The sequence below is a fragment of the Diceros bicornis genome, chromosome 16 (genome assembly GCF_020826845.1).
Source record: "Diceros bicornis minor isolate mBicDic1 chromosome 16, mDicBic1.mat.cur, whole genome shotgun sequence".
Taxonomy (NCBI): Eukaryota; Metazoa; Chordata; class Mammalia; order Perissodactyla; family Rhinocerotidae; genus Diceros; species Diceros bicornis.
The window spans coordinates 49,939,856-49,956,415 of record NC_080755.1 but is presented as its reverse complement, the minus strand read 5'-3'; the positions used below and the strand labels follow the sequence as shown (position 1 = coordinate 49,956,415).

Sequence of the window (16,560 nt, the reverse complement as noted above, 5' to 3'; positions counted from 1 at the left end):
ACACCTTCCTCCTGTCTTCACTCTCAAGTTAAAGTTATCGCCTCTGATCTGGAAAGATCCTCTGTGAAAAGGATCCAGCTTTAAATAAAACCAACTGATGCCTGGAGTCACCAAGGTTTGGTAATTTCTGCATTCTGTTGCATTCCACAGATGTGTTCCCAAAGATACAGTCATTATTTTAGAGTCTCTCAGCTTTCAATATGTTTCCTCTCATATGAAGATACAACTGAAAAACAGAACACACCAACCATACACTTCTTGATATTTAATACATTTAGATCATTTTCATCTTGTAAAAATTTCATTCCATCAAGGTATAGTGATGCATGCACTGTGCTGTGTAAAAATAGTTTGCTTTTGAGGATTATAGTGCCCAGTACAGATAGAACATTTACAGTTATGTCCCTGTCAAAGTCATCCAGTCAGAGCTGCTAATTTTAGCCAGCTCCGTGAGTCTCATAAGAGGTTTCTTTCTAAGCTGTCGGTTTCCAGCTGTGGCACATTAAAATACTTTTCTAGAGAGGCAGAGTAGTTACAGAATGATACTTCTGGATTTTCTGTGCTCTTTCTTGGATTTGGACAAAATTAAATAAAAGAAATGCCCACATTACAAAATCTACTTTGCCAAATTCTTGGCAATTTGAAGCATCAGGGCCCGTGGTATTTCTTCTATGAATGTCTTCTGGTCTTCCTCTATTTTCTTTTTATTACTGTAGTCAAAATAGGAAGAGAGAGAGAAAGAGTGTGTGTGTGTGTGTGTGTGTGTGTGTGTGTGAGAGAGAGAGAGAGAGAGAGAGAGAGAGAGAGAGAGAGGAAAAGAGAGAGAGGGAGAGGTGGCGGGGGTACCGCTGGGGGAAGTAGGGGAGGGTGGATCCTGCCTTGCTGTGGCTTCTGCTTTTCTCACAGAACTTCAGAGAACGACTGTAATAGCAGTTCTAAATGAACAACATATGACTCTTATTTTCGCCTCCCCTCCCCCCTCCCCGCCACGGGTTTCCTATGTGTACTTCAAATGCCTGATACTCTTGGTACAAGAATTGCTGCTGTTACTCTGGCCTTAATCACTTTATCAGGCACCAAGAGTTTTTTGCTTTTCTAAGAGGCGAGCAACTAACCCTGAGGTCCTGCACGGGCTTTGCAAAATGCTGCTCAGCCTCCCGAGCCATCACTGACAGCTCGTCTGGGTTTCATCAGCTCCCTGGGGCTGCATTTCACCCGGCCCCTTTGCCAAGGCCTCCCCAGCAGCGTCAACAACAAGTGTCGCACCTACTGCAGAAAGAGCCCTCAAGTTTCATCACAGTGATGCTAAAAAATATTCTCCAGGCTTCAGCAATGACCCAGTTCATTCAAGGGCGGGGGAAAACAATGCTCTTCTTCCAGAACTCTCCTGAGCACGGGATTTTTCCCTCTTAGGAAGATAGGAGCTTTTCTGGAAACAGACCCAACTGTGCTTTGACCCGTTCGTGGAAAAGACCCTGAACCCTGTAACTCCTCTGAATCCCCAGTCCCAGGAACAGGGACACCCAATCAATGCCTCACACACAGCGTGGGGAGCCCACAGCCGAGCCAGCCCTCCTATCACGTCTCTTGGACAAAAGGTTTTGAAAAGTAAGTATCTAGACTTTGGTTTTTACATAAGGAATGGCTGTGCTTTAAATATATAGTTGTTTACATTTTCTACAATAGGGAACAAAGCAGATTGTTTCCTTATGAAATAGAACAAGATGAAACAAGTAGGGGCTATATGGCATATGAGGGTATATAGGGTCTTAAAGTGGCCAAATTCTCATTTTTAGTTTAGGTCCATTCTGACCCTTTTTGGAAATTATTTTTTTTATGTCTGTTTATTTTGGCTTGACAATAATTAAAAAAAATTATTTCTCATCATGGCTCTTTCAACAATTAGAAAAAACAAACATATAGGATGATTCAAAGGAATGATCTGTAAAGGTTTTGCAAAGTAACATGAAAAATTGAGGTAACTATCCAGATAATTCAGGCCCTGGACGCTTCTGCCTGAAATATGTGTTTTAGTCAAAAGTTATTCCTTTTACTTGGATTATCTGGATGATTAAAAATCCCCGCTTTCTAAGTGGACACAGCAGTATCTTGTGTGACAACAGGAATGCAAGTTGCTGAAAAGCTATCGGGCATTTCAAAATGGCTGATGCAAGCATTCATCGGGCCGTTAAAATAGATTTTCTTTCCTTTTCTTTTTTTTTTACTGTGGTAAGAACACTTAACATGAGATCTACCCTCTTAAATTTTTAAGTATACCATGCAGTATTATTAACTATAGGCATGATGTTTTACTTGAGTTGTTAAATAGATGTTTTTTTAATTTAAGGCAAAAAGTCAAGCCCCCAAAATCCATCGATCAAATGGCACCACTGTCACGTTACATTTTGATAAACACATCCGAGCCTGAAAACCACTGATTAAGGGTGTCAGTTACAGACATCTAGCAATCATTTAAAAATAGGTAAAAGCAAGAACAGCATTTAGAGCTGCTTCTGCTCTAATTATTTCCCTGCTACAACATTTTCCTTAAGTAAAGGTAGCCTTCATTTTTGAAGATTAAATAACCAGGAATGTAGCAGACGTTTTATAACAGCATACCAGCGAGGGGTAAACTGAACAAGCATCTTTGCTGTGAGGCTTCTGAACTGAAACCCAGGACGTTGTGAGCTAACTTCTGAATGAACAAATTGACGAATCTTGTATTAAAAGGCACCGATGGTCAACAAATGTGTTCGGATCTTGGAAATCTGTATTTAAAACAAACTAAATGTATTTTATCTCCCAAATTACATTGCCCTTTGAAGTTTTTGCAAAACATTCAATTTGGGGAAGATTTTTAGGCAGAGTGGAATTCCTATTTTCATCACCTACAAAGACATCCCCCTGCCAATTTAGTTCGTTTTTAACAGACCCGTGCACACTTATATGTAGATATCAGCCTATGCAAGGAGCACGCAGTGGAGTGTCCTCGTCTGGGTGGAGGTGGGGGAAGCAGGGTGGTGCTGAGGAATAAAGCCCAGGCTCTGGAGTCAGATTCAGAATCAAAATCTGACTCCAGCTCAGTTTTTCAGCCTGTCTGAACTCCAGTGTTCTCATCTGTAAAATGAAGATAACAACATCCACTTTGACAGGATTGATGGTGGATTAGATGAATAAATATACCTAAGATATCATAGTTTCTCCACAAAGGCTGGTTTTTCCCCTTGATTAATTAAAAAACTTCTCTCTCTCTCTCTCTTTTTTTTTTGTGAGGAAGATCAGCCCTGAGCTAACATCCATGCTAATCCTCCTCTTTTTGCTGAGGAAGACCAGCTCTGAGCTAACATCTATTGCCAACCCTCCTCCTTTTTTTTCCCCAAAGCCCCAGTAGATAGTTGTATGTTATAGTTGCACATCTTTCTAGTTGCTGTATGTGGGACTTGGCCTCAGCATGGCCGGAGAAGCGGTGCGTCGGTGCGCGCCCGGGATGCGAACCCTGGGCCGCCAGCAGCGGAGCGCACGCACTTAACCGCTAAGCCACGGGGCCAGCCCCTTCTCTCTCTTTTTTTGCTAAACCTTCAGAATGCTTTCTTACTATAAACTATTAAAGTAATAGAAACTACCCATTTTTGACATCAGTGCAATGATTAAACAAAAATAACATAGAAAATTCTATTTTTTTGAGGAAAATTCTGTACTTGAAAACAATGCGTTTGAGAGCAAAATGAAGGATTATATTTTAGAATGCCTCTACAATAAATAAGAAAAAAAATTTTTGTCTGAAAATGGTTGATGATGTATTTATTATCTAAAAAGAGGTAGAGATTTATCAGCATCACCTGGGAAAGGCTTTTTAGTACGAATCAGTACGATATTTAAATATGAGTTTTCATGAGTCTATGGGAATGGAAGGCAAGTTAAATCTATGCGTACAACATGATGTCTGTGATTATTATGCAAAGTAAGGCATAAGCCCAGCCTTTCCTCCAAGATTATAGTCGAGCCTTGCATTTGAGTCCCTTTTTTGCTTAGACACGGGCATTGTAGAGTGAGGGGGTGGGAGGGGTTGAGAATGATCTGAAATGTACTAGTCTTTGGGGGACAGGAGTTGGGTGGGCCATCTCAGGAGCCGTGGCTGGAATCTCAAGGTCAATGAGGAAGGTTCATAATGAACAGGGTGCTCCCTTGTTCTGGGGTGAGGGTGAGTCAGGCACAGAGGGAAGGAGCAGACAGGAATCACAAGCAGGGCTCATGAGACAGCTCTGAAGAATTTTACCAGCATCTTTATTGCCCTGTTGCCCACACCTTTTGCCCAGGCACATCAGAGTATCTTGATAAATTCTTTGCTTGAGTTACTGACAGGTTCACAAGGAACCCTGTTATTCTGGGCTCAATTCTGCCAAAAAGGAAATCTGGAAAGTCAGAAATGTAAAGAAACTTGGGAGAAAGTGATCATGTCATCTTAGGGTTGGCAAAAATGAAAGAATAAACGCCCGAGTCACATGAGAGAAAAGAACATTTAAAAATGTTTAGAGCGCTCATTGAAGTTTCTGCCGACGCACACCCACCTGGCACGGACCAAACTGACTGGAGACTTTGGACATCAGGTTGAAGAGATGGATGAAGGTTGAAGAGACATCAGTTCTGGATAGTTCACTTCTGAATACATAGCACCCTAGCCCTCCCAGGGCCATCTCCTCCATGGTTGCTACCAGCACATCTGGGGCCACAGTGCTCACCTTGATCTTCACTTGGTCTTCATTCCTCCTGTTAGATAAACAGGCTCATTTGCTCTTCGGTCAGTAGTTTAAGACCTTCCTCTAGACCAGTGGTTCTCAAACTTTGAAGTGCAACAGAATCTAGAGAGCTTGTTAAAACACAGGTTACTCAGTCCCACCCCCAGAGTTTCTGATTCTGAATGTCCCAAGAATTTGCATTTCTGATAAGTTCCGAGGATGCTGATGGTGTGGTCCAGGGACCACACTCTGAGAACCACTCCTTTAGCCATTTCTTTGGCCTGTAATTCCTGAAGAAAACTTATTTGCACTTGTTCTTTTCAATCACTAAACTTGCCTACTTCTCAGAGATGCAGAAGGCCCAGCCACAATATGCTAGAGCTGTGGAGAACACAAAAAAGATAAACCCATCCTTCGGGCAAACAGCTTACAGTAGAGCATGTCTGTGAGGGACTGAGTGTGGGGAGGACACACTGAGGTGAGTGGTCCATTGGGAGGGGGCTGTTTTTTCCAGCTGAGGCTCTCAGGGGAGACTTCAAGGACAAGCTAGCACTTGAGCTAGGGTTTGAAAACTGGTGGGATTTGAACATACAAAGATGGAAGGTGGTCTTTCTGTGTAAAGGAAACGACGACGACAAGAAAAACAAAACAAAACAAAACATGGAGGGCACAAAGAGATAGGATGAGAACAGAAATCAGAAATTTGTTTGGCTAGGCTACGCTGTCTACAGTTGTCCCCAGGACTTTCTAGGAGAAACATTCTTTGATTAAGTCACCTAATCTTAAATCCTTTACTTCTCTCTGTAACTTAGTGACATAGAGATCTGACATAGAGATCTGGACTGGAGGCCCAGTGGTAGGAATTTCAGTCACCATGGGCCACGGACGGGTAGGTATGGATGCTTCAGTATGCTTTCTAAAGTAACAGTCAACTCAAACTAGCTTTAACAATAGCGAGGATTTATTGCTCACACAACTGAAAAGTCCAGGAGTTTGGTCAGGTTTTCTGCATTTCTGGAGACTGCCCTTCTCTGTGCTTTAGTTTCAACCTCAGAGCCTAACTGGTTTTCTCACAGTCTCGTATGGCTACCATCCTCCCTTGGGGTCCTCAGACTTTCTTTTTCCTGTTGAGAGGACAGAGTGCAAGACCAACGCTTTGCACTGATTGGATCACTGCTGAACTACTCTCTGGAGAGAGCCATGTGCTGATTGGCTTAGACCTTTGTTAATGAACCAATCACCGAGCCAGAGTACTTGATCAGTTTAGACCAATCAGAGCCCACTTTCACCAGGCTTGGGTGATGGGAGTGACGTGGAACGGAGTTAGAAGGATGATCGACAAGGCTGCTTTTAGGAGGTTTTGGATATTTTGGAGAAAGGCCTGTAAAGCCATATCGTCTCTTCCCTTAGTCATAAGGTTAGCATGGGCAGCATTCATACTTTAAAGAGTTAGGATGGGCCTGCTTTCAACTTCAGCCCAGAGAAGTTAAAATGGTCTGCCACAGAATAGTCCTGGCTTTGAATGGAATGAACGCTTGGATACAGTACAATTCACCTCCTCCTCACGCGCTGTTCATTGGGTGTGGTGCGCCTTCTCTCTCAGGCACACTTTACCAAAAAAAGATTAAAGAAAGATTAAAAAATTCCTCAGAAAACAAGGCAAGTGGAGGCGAAAATAAAACGTTTTCTCCTAAGATTCTCAGACTGGCTGGGTTGAAGGATGATGATGGAAGGTGACCGAGGTAAGACTGACATTCTCCACAGCCCCCCATCCCTGGTCCTCACATAGCTGACGTTCTTTGAGCCGGTTTACTTACTGAGAGGTGGTTTGTTCCACGTGATGACTCCAGGCCAGTCTCGGTTCATTACACTAGGGGCGGTCTTATTCCTGCCCACTACAGGGCAGGGGGTGGGAGAAGAGCACCTAACATTTCCCAGGTCCTCCCCTATAGTGGCTGATGCCTGAAATTCCACAGGGTGTCGCCTCTTGGTCCTATTTAAAATAGACAGTCACCAAAGAGGGATAACTCGGAGTTGCTCTGGGGTTTTTGTTAACAGGGAAAGGGAGCATGAGGACATGGAGAGCCAGTGCGAATGTGGAGGACGAGAGGAGGAGGAACCAGAGAGAGGGTTTCTTCACTAGGCAGTGATGACGCTGATGACACATGCCTAGATTGGACTCAACCATCAGCCCACCACGTTCCACCTCAAACCAAAGTCATTTTAACCAGTTAATTTACGGAAGTTGGTCTCATTAACAACACTGTCATGCTCTACATGTTTATAGCATCCTGAGAGAGGACAAGGACAAGATAGGCAGAGGAATGTATCTTTTCAGCATAGTAAGTTGAAAATCAGAATCAGGAAACCTGGACTCTGCCACTGACAAGCTGTGTGACTTTGGAAAACCGGCTTAGTCTGCCTGTGTTTCAGGGCGTTTTTCAATTGTAAAGTCAGAGGCAGCACTAAAGGCTCTCACGGGTTTCATTTAACCTTGAGCTATTTTTTACCCTCCCTTAAAGAATTGGACACTGCCACAGATTTTAAATAGCAGAGGAGAGGAGTACCAGCGGGAAGACTCTATTCCACCTAAAAAACAAAAAATTCAAAACAAATCCAAAGAGTAGAGCAGCAGCTACCACTCAGGGTTCACCGTATCCATGTGTCAGGCACTTGGAATTGCTCACTATTAATATTTAAAAATTAAATTGTATTTGTCTATTAGGTAACGTTTGTAAATTAAAAATATCCAAAAAGATGTGCAGAGACAAGCACCGTCTCAACTAGTATCCCCTCCTTTCTCCAGATGCTCGGGCCCCCTCCAGGGGCAACCAGGTTACCAGTTTCTTGTGTATCTCTGGAATCATTATGTTTTTAAATAAGCATATTAGAATATTCTTTTTTTTTTTTTTTTGCTTATGTAAGTGATAGTATACTCTACACTCTCTTCTATACTTTATTTCACTCAACAATATATCTTGGAGATTATTCCATATCAGTGTGTACAGAACTGCTTTATTTTTTTTTAATGCCCATTGCTGTTAAAAATAAAAAATTCCATTGTATAGATAAACTGTAACCAGATTCCTACTGATGAACATTGAGGTTACCTCCAGTCTTTTGCTATCACAAGCAATGCTGCAAGGAATAGAGTAGGTGCTTATTAAATGTTTGTCTCCTTCTTGTCTCTATTTTAAAAATTAACTGTATTGAGGCATATTTTGCATATTGTGTAATTTGCCCTTTCTAAGTGTTCAATTCGATGATGTTTTTAGTTAAATTTATCAAGTTGCACAACCATCACCATAGATCAGTTTTAGGACATTTTCATCACCCCAAAAAGATCGCTTGTTCACATTTATAGCAACCACTAATCTACTTTGGTCTCTGTAGCTTCTTTTGGACATTTCATATAAATGGAATCATACAATATGCGGTCTCTTGTGTCTGGCTTCTTTCACTGAGCGTAATGATAATGTTTTTCAGGTTCATCCATGTCGTACCTTGTATCCTAGTTTGCTCCTTTTGATTGCTCCAAAGTATTCCGTCATATGGCTATACCACATTTTGTCTATCTATTCACTAGTTGGACATTTAGGTTGTTTCCAATGGACACTTAGGTTATTTCCAATTTTAGGTTATTATGAATAATCTTGCTAAGAACATTTGTGTGCAAGTCTTTGTATGGATATATGTTTTCATTTCTCTTGGGTAGATACTCGGAATGGAATTTTTGGGTCTTTTGGTAAATTTATGTTTAACTTTTTAAGAAACTGCCCAACTGTTTTCCAGTGTGTCTGTACCCTTTCATATTCCCACCAGCCATTGTTTGAGGGTTGTTTTTTTCCATATCCTCGCCCACGTTTGGCTGTCTGTTTTATTATAACCATCCTAGTGGGTGTGAAATGCTATCTCATTGTGGTTTTAATTTGCGTTTCCATAATGACTAATGATGTTGAGCATCTTTTCATGGGCTTATTTTCTGGCCTCTATTTCTCACATATAACCTTAAAATCATATCCAAGAAAGAGCACAACACCTGAGCTCCAGCAAACCTGGCCTCATATCTCAGCCCTGCCACTTGCAGGTGGTGAGGAATTAGGTTTGTTACATCAACACTTTAGAGTTGCCTTAGGCTTCCAAGTCATTATCTGTGAAACGGGAAAGAACACCTACCTGGTAGTTCACTGTGAGGATTAAATGCAATAATGTTGATGAAGTGCCCAGCCTGGGGGCTGACACAGAGAAGGCACCCAAAACATGTTAGTTGTCTCTTTCCACTTGGTCTGCCCCTCTCCCAAATTTCCAGAACCCATCTTTGGGGAGGGTACTTTTCCCTAACTAACATGGGTCTGGGTATTAAGTAACAGAGGGTGTGGCATCCAAATCTATGGTAACTCAGATGGCAAATTCAGGAACCCAATTGCCATTGGATTAGGCTGGGTAATCAGAACTAATCCCTCCTGTCCCCAGTGAGAAAGCACTCTGACAGCTGGTTTTCCTGCCATGTGGGCTAGGAGCTGTCCCTGACCCCTTCAGTTGGCGGCAGCTTTCCTGCTGACAGCAGCCACGCCACTGGCTATTTGCGTGGAGCAGATTAGCCAAAGTAGAACTTGGCATCAGTCAAGGGGTTTACATGTTCAAAGAATTCTCCTACAACCTCTTACCTGTTCTCCACCAGTTTGAGAGGAAGATATTTTTGTAATTTTGCTGACGTTAAACCCAAAGCTCCTGATGGCAGCTAACACTTATATAGTGCTTACTATGCTGTACAGAAGAGCTTTATACATACTCAATTTTCCTAAAAATCAAATGAAGTACATACTGCTATTATCTTAGTTTTACAGATGAAGAAACCAAGGCAGAGAGAAGATAAGCTAGTAAGCGGCAGAGCTAAGATTTGAACCCAGGAATCTGGGCCCTTCATCACCATGTATTTCTGCTATTCTGTTAACGGCATTTTGGAGTAGCCGTCAAAATGTAATATGTGAATACTCTTTTATCCAGCAATTCTATTTCTTGGCATGTAGTCTAGAGAACCACTTATGTGCCCAGGGAGGCATGAGCCAGGATGTTTCTTGAGACACATTTGTAAGTCTAGAAAAACTTTAGCCAAGCTATATGTCATCAATACGAGAACAGACAGATTAAGCATGCACTACTGATATCATCGAGCAGTTTTTAAAAATGGATGCAGCACTTGATGGATTGGATTGACGTTGTAAGACTGCCAAAACTTATGATTAAGTGAGATAAGCCAACTGCATGTGAAGTATATACAATTTAATGCCGCTCATACAACAAAATTATGTATATATTTAGGTGACTTTATATGTAAATGGATAGAAAAATGCCCAAAAGGGTAGCAAACCCTTCTTCTTGGGAAAGTATTGAGATGGAGAGAGAGTGCTTGTGGGAAACTTTACCTTTGTGTGTATTTTTAAGAATATGAATGTGTGCATTTAGAATCTGCATAACTAAGGGTAAACAAAATTTTTTAAAAAGAAAGCAACTTGCTCTGGACCACACAGCTAAAAAACAAACGAAAAAAAAGTGCAAATCTTGTGTTCCTTCCAGTCAACGTGTTGTCTCTCCAAGGTCGTCTGTGAACCCTGCCACAGCCCCCTCTGCTAATATCAGTAATTCAATATTGGTTATCCATCTCTAGCAGAGAATGATAAATCTGTCTTCAAAGGTTCTCACCTTCAGAGAAGCCACAAAACATGAACCACTCCCTGACTTAACTGTCCTTTCCTTTACAGTCAGTGCCCCGTGGCTTGGGTATGTGGTGACTGAAAGGACTATGTGAGTTAAATAGTGTGTTCTTCAGCATTGTAACCTGTGGGACTTTGCTGTCAGGAAGCAGTCACCTGGGGAGGAGTCATAGATCACACCTAAGGTCCTTAACATCACCCCAAATCTTGACAGCTTGATTTGTGCTTTCTTCGCTCCCCATCCACAGCAGTGGACCCTGGGAATGGGAATGGGACAAGTCGTGTCTTGTAAATTACTATTACAGGTGAATATTATACCAGGAGAACTTTTAATTGAAACTTTTTATTGAAGTATACTTGGCATACAGATCCTGTTAGTTTCAGGTGTACATCATGGTGATTCAATATTTATATACATTAATAAATAATCACCACGATAAGTCTAATTACCATCTGTCACCATACAAAGTTATTACAGTATTATTGATTATATTCCCTATGCTGTACATTACATCCCCATGACTTATTTATTTTACAACTGAAAGTTTGTACCTCTTAATCCCCTTCACCTATTTTGCCTGCCCCCTACCTCACCCCACTCTGGTAACCACCAGTTTGTTTCCTGTATCTATGAGTCTGTTTCTGTTTTGTTTTATTTGTTCGTTTGTTTTGTTTTTAGATTCCACATATAAGTGAAATTGCACGGTATTTATCTTTCTCTGTCTGACTTATTTCAGTTAGCATAATACTCTCTAAGTCCAGCCATGTTGTTGCAAATGGCAAGATTTCATTCTTTTTCATGGCTGAGTAGTTTTTCATTGTGTGTGTGTGTGTGTGTGTGTGTGTATATATATATATATATATATATACACCACATCTTCTTTATCCATTCATCTATCAATGGACACTTAGGTTGCTTCCATATCTTGGCTATTGTAAATAATGCTACAATGAACATGGGGTACATATATCTCTTTGAATTAGTATTTTTGTTTTCTTCAGATGAATACTCAGAAGTAGAATTGCTGGATCACACAGTAATTCTATTTTTTATTTTTGGGGACGTCCATACTGTTTTCCACAGTGGCTGCACCAATTTACATTCCCACCAACTGTGTACAAGGGTTCCCTTTTCACATCCTCGCCAACACTTGTTATTTTTGTCTTTTTTATAGTAGCCGTTCTGACAGGTGTAAGTTGGTATCTCACTGTGGTTTTGATTTGCATTTCCCTGATGATCAGTGATGTTGAGCATCTTTTCATGTGCTGGCTGGCCGTCTGTTTGTCTTCTTTGGAAAAATGTCTATTCAAGTCCTCTGTCCATTTTTTAAATCAGGTTGTTTGTTTTTTGATATTAAGTCATGTAAATTCCTAATATATTTTGGGTATCCACCCCTTATTGGATGTATGATTTGCAAATATCTTCTCCCATTCAGTAGGTTGCCTTTTTGTTTTTTGATGGTTTTCTTTGCTGTGCAAAAGGTTTTAGTTTGATATAGTCCCATTTGTACATTTTTGTTTTTGTTGCCCTTGCCTGAGGGGACTGGTCCAAAAACATATGGCTAAGACTGATGTCAAAGAGCTGACTGTCTGTGTTTTCTTCTAGGAGTTTTATGGTTTCAGGTTTTAAATGCAAGTCTTGAATCTATTTTGAATTTATTTTTGTGTATTGTGTAAGATAGTGGTAAAGTTTCATTCTTTTGCATGTAGCTGTCCAGCTTTCCCAACACCATTTATTGAAGAGACTGTCTTTTCCCCATTGTATATTCTTGCCTCCTTTGTCATAGATTAATTGACCGTATGTGAATGGGTTTATTTCTGGGCTCTCCATCCTGTTCCATTGATCTGTGTGTCTGTTTTCATGCCAGTACCATGCTATTTTGATTACTATAGCTTTGTAGTATAGTTTGAAATAGGGAGCATGATACCTCCAGCTTTGTTCTTCTTTCTCAAGATTGCTTTGGCCAGGAGAAATTTTTAGACGTTAATTGGTATATCACTTAAAAAAAAATCATTGTGGTAACCCACAGCAGAAAAGGAAATTGATGAAACAAGTGAAGTCTTTCCTTAAAGTCTACTGATTATCATCTTGAAAACCAATTATGTAACAGCTTCTCCCTAGGCCATTTACATATATTATTCTAATCCTCAGAACATTATTATCATCTCCTTTTACAGATGAAGAAACAGGCTCAATACCTCGACCAGGCAAGTGGCAGAGCTGGATGTAGATTTGTCCCTGGCAGGTAATAAGACCTGTGTTGGTCGTCAGTCCTGTCATGCCTCCTGGTCAGGAGAGTTTTCCAGCCACGAGAGCCTCTTTCTTGCCCCCTGCACCCCTCCTCTAGTCTGGGTAAGTCTCCTAGGAATGTGGAGAGCCAGGGTAGTCATCCCTCTCCCCCAACAGCTGCTCCTAAGAAGGGTTGAAAATCGGCCATAAAATGGACTAAAGTACTGACACATGCTACAACATGGATGAACCTTGAAAAATTATGCTAAGGGAAAGAAGGAACACGCATCGTTTGATTCTATTTACAAGAAATGTCCAGAATAGGGAAACCCATAGAGACAGAAAGTAGATTAGTGGTTGCCTGGGGCTGGTGTGTGTTGGGGGGCAGGAGTGATGGGAAGATGAGGAGGTAGAAACTAAGGGATATAGGATTTGCTTTGGAGGCTGATGAAAATATTCTGAAATTAATTGTGGTGATCGTTGGGCAACTCTGAATACATTGAAAGCCATTGACTTGTACACTTTAAATGGAAGAATTGTATGACATGTGAATTACATCTCATTAAAGCTGTTAAAAAAAGAAGAAGAAGAAGTGTTGCAGGGACTTGAGCATCGCAGCTGGTCAGTGAGTCAAATGAGCTAATGTTTCCAACTTGAAGCTGGACTTTTTTTTTTTTAATAATTAGTGCTAGCATTTATTGAGCATTTACTTTTGTGCCAGGCAATGTACTAAGCGCTTTATAGGCAAGAACTCATTTAATCTTTGCAGCAACCTAAGAAATATATACAACTATTATGCCTCAGTTTTACAGATGAGGAAACTGAGGCACAGATAGGTTGCGACATGCTGATTGAGCTCGTAAGGTGTGGAGCCAGAATTTGAACCTTCAGTATCTGGGTCTAGAGCTCTTAGCCACCTGTGCTGTGTTGCCACTCAAAAATGATAAAAGGAAGGATCAGGACTAAAACGTCTCACTCCTAGCCCACTGCTTTTCTTTGATAATAAACCCCAACTATGTGCCATGTCCAAATCAGCATGCTAATTGGAGACACAAAATATGTAAGTTGCATGGTTCTTATCTTTGAGAAATTTACCAGACCAGCAATAAATACATAAAATATGTTTATGTGGAGGATGATTCTAAATCTAAGACTTTCAGTGTCTCTTCATTTGTTTTTCTTTTCTTTCTTTCTTTCTAAAGCTGTACTTTTATATGTTTGCCAAGCCTTGTTCCATACTTTATATTGAGTCAAGGACAGTAGATGAGATCATGAACACAATTTGTACTTCTAGTTGTGAAATACCATCAAAAAATTAAAATTGGACTTAGATCCTATTCTTTCTGCCCTATGCTTATATCTATCCCTAAAATTATTTGCTCAGTAATCCTGAGAAATATCAACTGTCTATCTCAAATCACATCCACAGCTCTAGCTCCCATCACCTCTAAAATGGGATGAGTAAATATACTGGTGTTAACAGAAAACCTTCTTTCTGCACATGTTTTGCAGGAGTGAGCCCGCATTTTCTCAGCAGTGAAAGGACAGTGTGTCACCACTTGTTTTTCTTGGTTCTTCGTGTACTGTCGGACTCACCCTCCTTATGGTTTATTCATTAATTCGTACAATAATTCAACAACACTCATCAAGTTTTCTTTAAATATTTTCATTCTTGTGCAAGATGATTTTCATAAAGTTGTCCTTTTGAATTTTTTTTCGAAGCTTCTTTCAACCTAGTTGAGAACAACTTTATGACTTCTAGATAAATATAATATGTGTCAAATCTGGCCTTTTTATACCAATTGGAACCCTCAGATTCCTCAACTACCAAATGTACTTGTCACTTAATCTGGAACAGAGGTGTCTGTTTGCCATCTTGCAGATGAGTTTTCTTCCTGTTCTGTGCAACTAATTTACCAGCTACACTGAAAGGTGCTTATGATGCTTTTAAGTATAACACGTGTTAACCAAGGACCCCATGTGTCCAATCTGTGCACAGTTGCATTTGAAAAGTGCTATAACTAAAAATAATTGGAAAATGCAATTCAAGTCTTTATTAAAGAATGTCAAAGGGTCCAATTCACAATCACAGAGCAAAATTTCTTAAAATCCTCTTTTCAATCTCTCTGGCTCAGTCTTCTCCCCATATCCCTACAGCTCTTCAAACTTCTCTCAGCCCATGTGCTTTGTCTCACGCCCGTGCAATTTTCTTCCTTTTTAATGCTAACATATAATGTCTTCAACTTTACAGCTCTTTCTGCCCATTACGTGGATTAGCTGAACTTCAGGTTTAAGCACAAAGTTGCTTCCTGCTCATGCTCTTCCTGAGGAAGAGAGGGCAGTGTATTCTCCTAAAGTAATTTTTTTTACCCTGATATTCACAGAGCTTGGGTATTTCACATGGGAGTAGTTTGGGAATGCATTTTTGTTTTCAAGGACTGACCGTATTTCTAAACAGAACATCTTGAGATTAGGGAAATGCTGTGGAAACATCAAGAGCAGCAGGAGAGGCCTCAGAGGGAAGGACTGTCAGGCATTTGTGAGCAGAATTTTCCAAGGAACGAGTCTACCAGCCAGGGCTGGCCTCATGGGCCCACGATCTGTGCCTTCACACAGGACCCTGTGCCCAGAAGGGCCCCAGCGCTCAGTTTAATGCTCTGCAGTTGCCATCTTAAATATCTTAATCATAGTTGAATAAAGAACCCCTTATTTTCATCTTGAACCTGGCCCTGCAAATTACATAGCCAGTCCCGCAGCAGAGGCAGAGGTCCTCAGACACTGTCCACCTCACATCCTGATTTCCTCTCCGTCTACTCGCTTCCCTTCATCGGAAGGTTTTCAGGTGTTGGTGAAACCTTGAACTGTTGTCAGGAAACTTGTCTCTGGCACTCTCTCTCTCAGGGTGTCTGATATAACCTGGGAAAGTGGGAGGAAAGAGGAAGGAATTGGTTCTGAATGGCTTAGAAGCTGGTACACCCATATGGAGAGGGGTTGCCCCTTCTGCAAATAGCTGTGGCCATTGAGATCAAGCCTGTTCCACCAAGAGCTTAGCTCAGGCTTCTGTTTTAGGACCCTCAGCATCCCTGGATTCATCAGTGCAGCTTCTAAGCACCCCTCCCTTGTTCATGCTAAACATATCCTACCATGGTGTGGGCTTTTCTTTTCCTGAGCTTCCTGCTATATGAGAACTGCTCACCAACGTAACAAGAAGTGGGACCCCGCTGTTTGGATAGAGCAAAATGTTATTTCCAGGCTTGGGCTCCACAAAGAATGGATTTGGCAGTGTTGTGCTAGCACTGTACCCAGAGGATAGAGTGGAAAGGGTCCTCTGGGTTCAGACAGACTTGCGTTCTTAGGGCTGCTGCACATCTATGTGAGTTGTGCACTGCGCAGCTCCGGAGGTGCCTTACACCCTGAAGGTGTCAGCCCACACAGCCATGAAGGGGGCCCTGGGGCAGCAGCCACTTGAGCTGTGTGATCCTGAGCAAGTTGTTGAACCTCTCTGAGCCTCATCTGTAAGATGTAGGAGGTATTACTAACCATTTAGGTAGTTTAGAAGAGATTAAATGAAATGATGTACCTGGTGACTAATCAAGTTTTTAATGCCTCCTTGTATCTGTGAATACATGGTTGCTCAAAAATGCTGGCCTGGTCACTGCCCTCCCTGGGGGAACCTGTCTGGTACTCGGAAGTAGCAGTGCTTTCCCAATTTCAAAATACCTCCCACCTGGAGAGTCATTTGCATTTAGTCATCTCCTCTTTTTGGAGGCAAATATGCATGCACATTTTTTTGAGTCCAATATGGAAAGACTTTAAGGAGAGAAAGAAAGAGAAATGATGAGAGGAGGTGGCACCGGCTACAGGCTCGTGCAGTTCTTTC

At 41.3% G+C, this 16,560-nt stretch overlaps 1 protein-coding gene across 2 annotated transcripts in view; it reads left to right on the top strand.

Annotated features, from left to right (window-relative positions):
* The window catches only part of ALPK2 (alpha kinase 2), a 154,296-nt gene that overhangs the window by 28,175 nt on the left and 109,561 nt on the right, over positions 1 to 16,560 (top strand). The window lies entirely within an intron of this gene.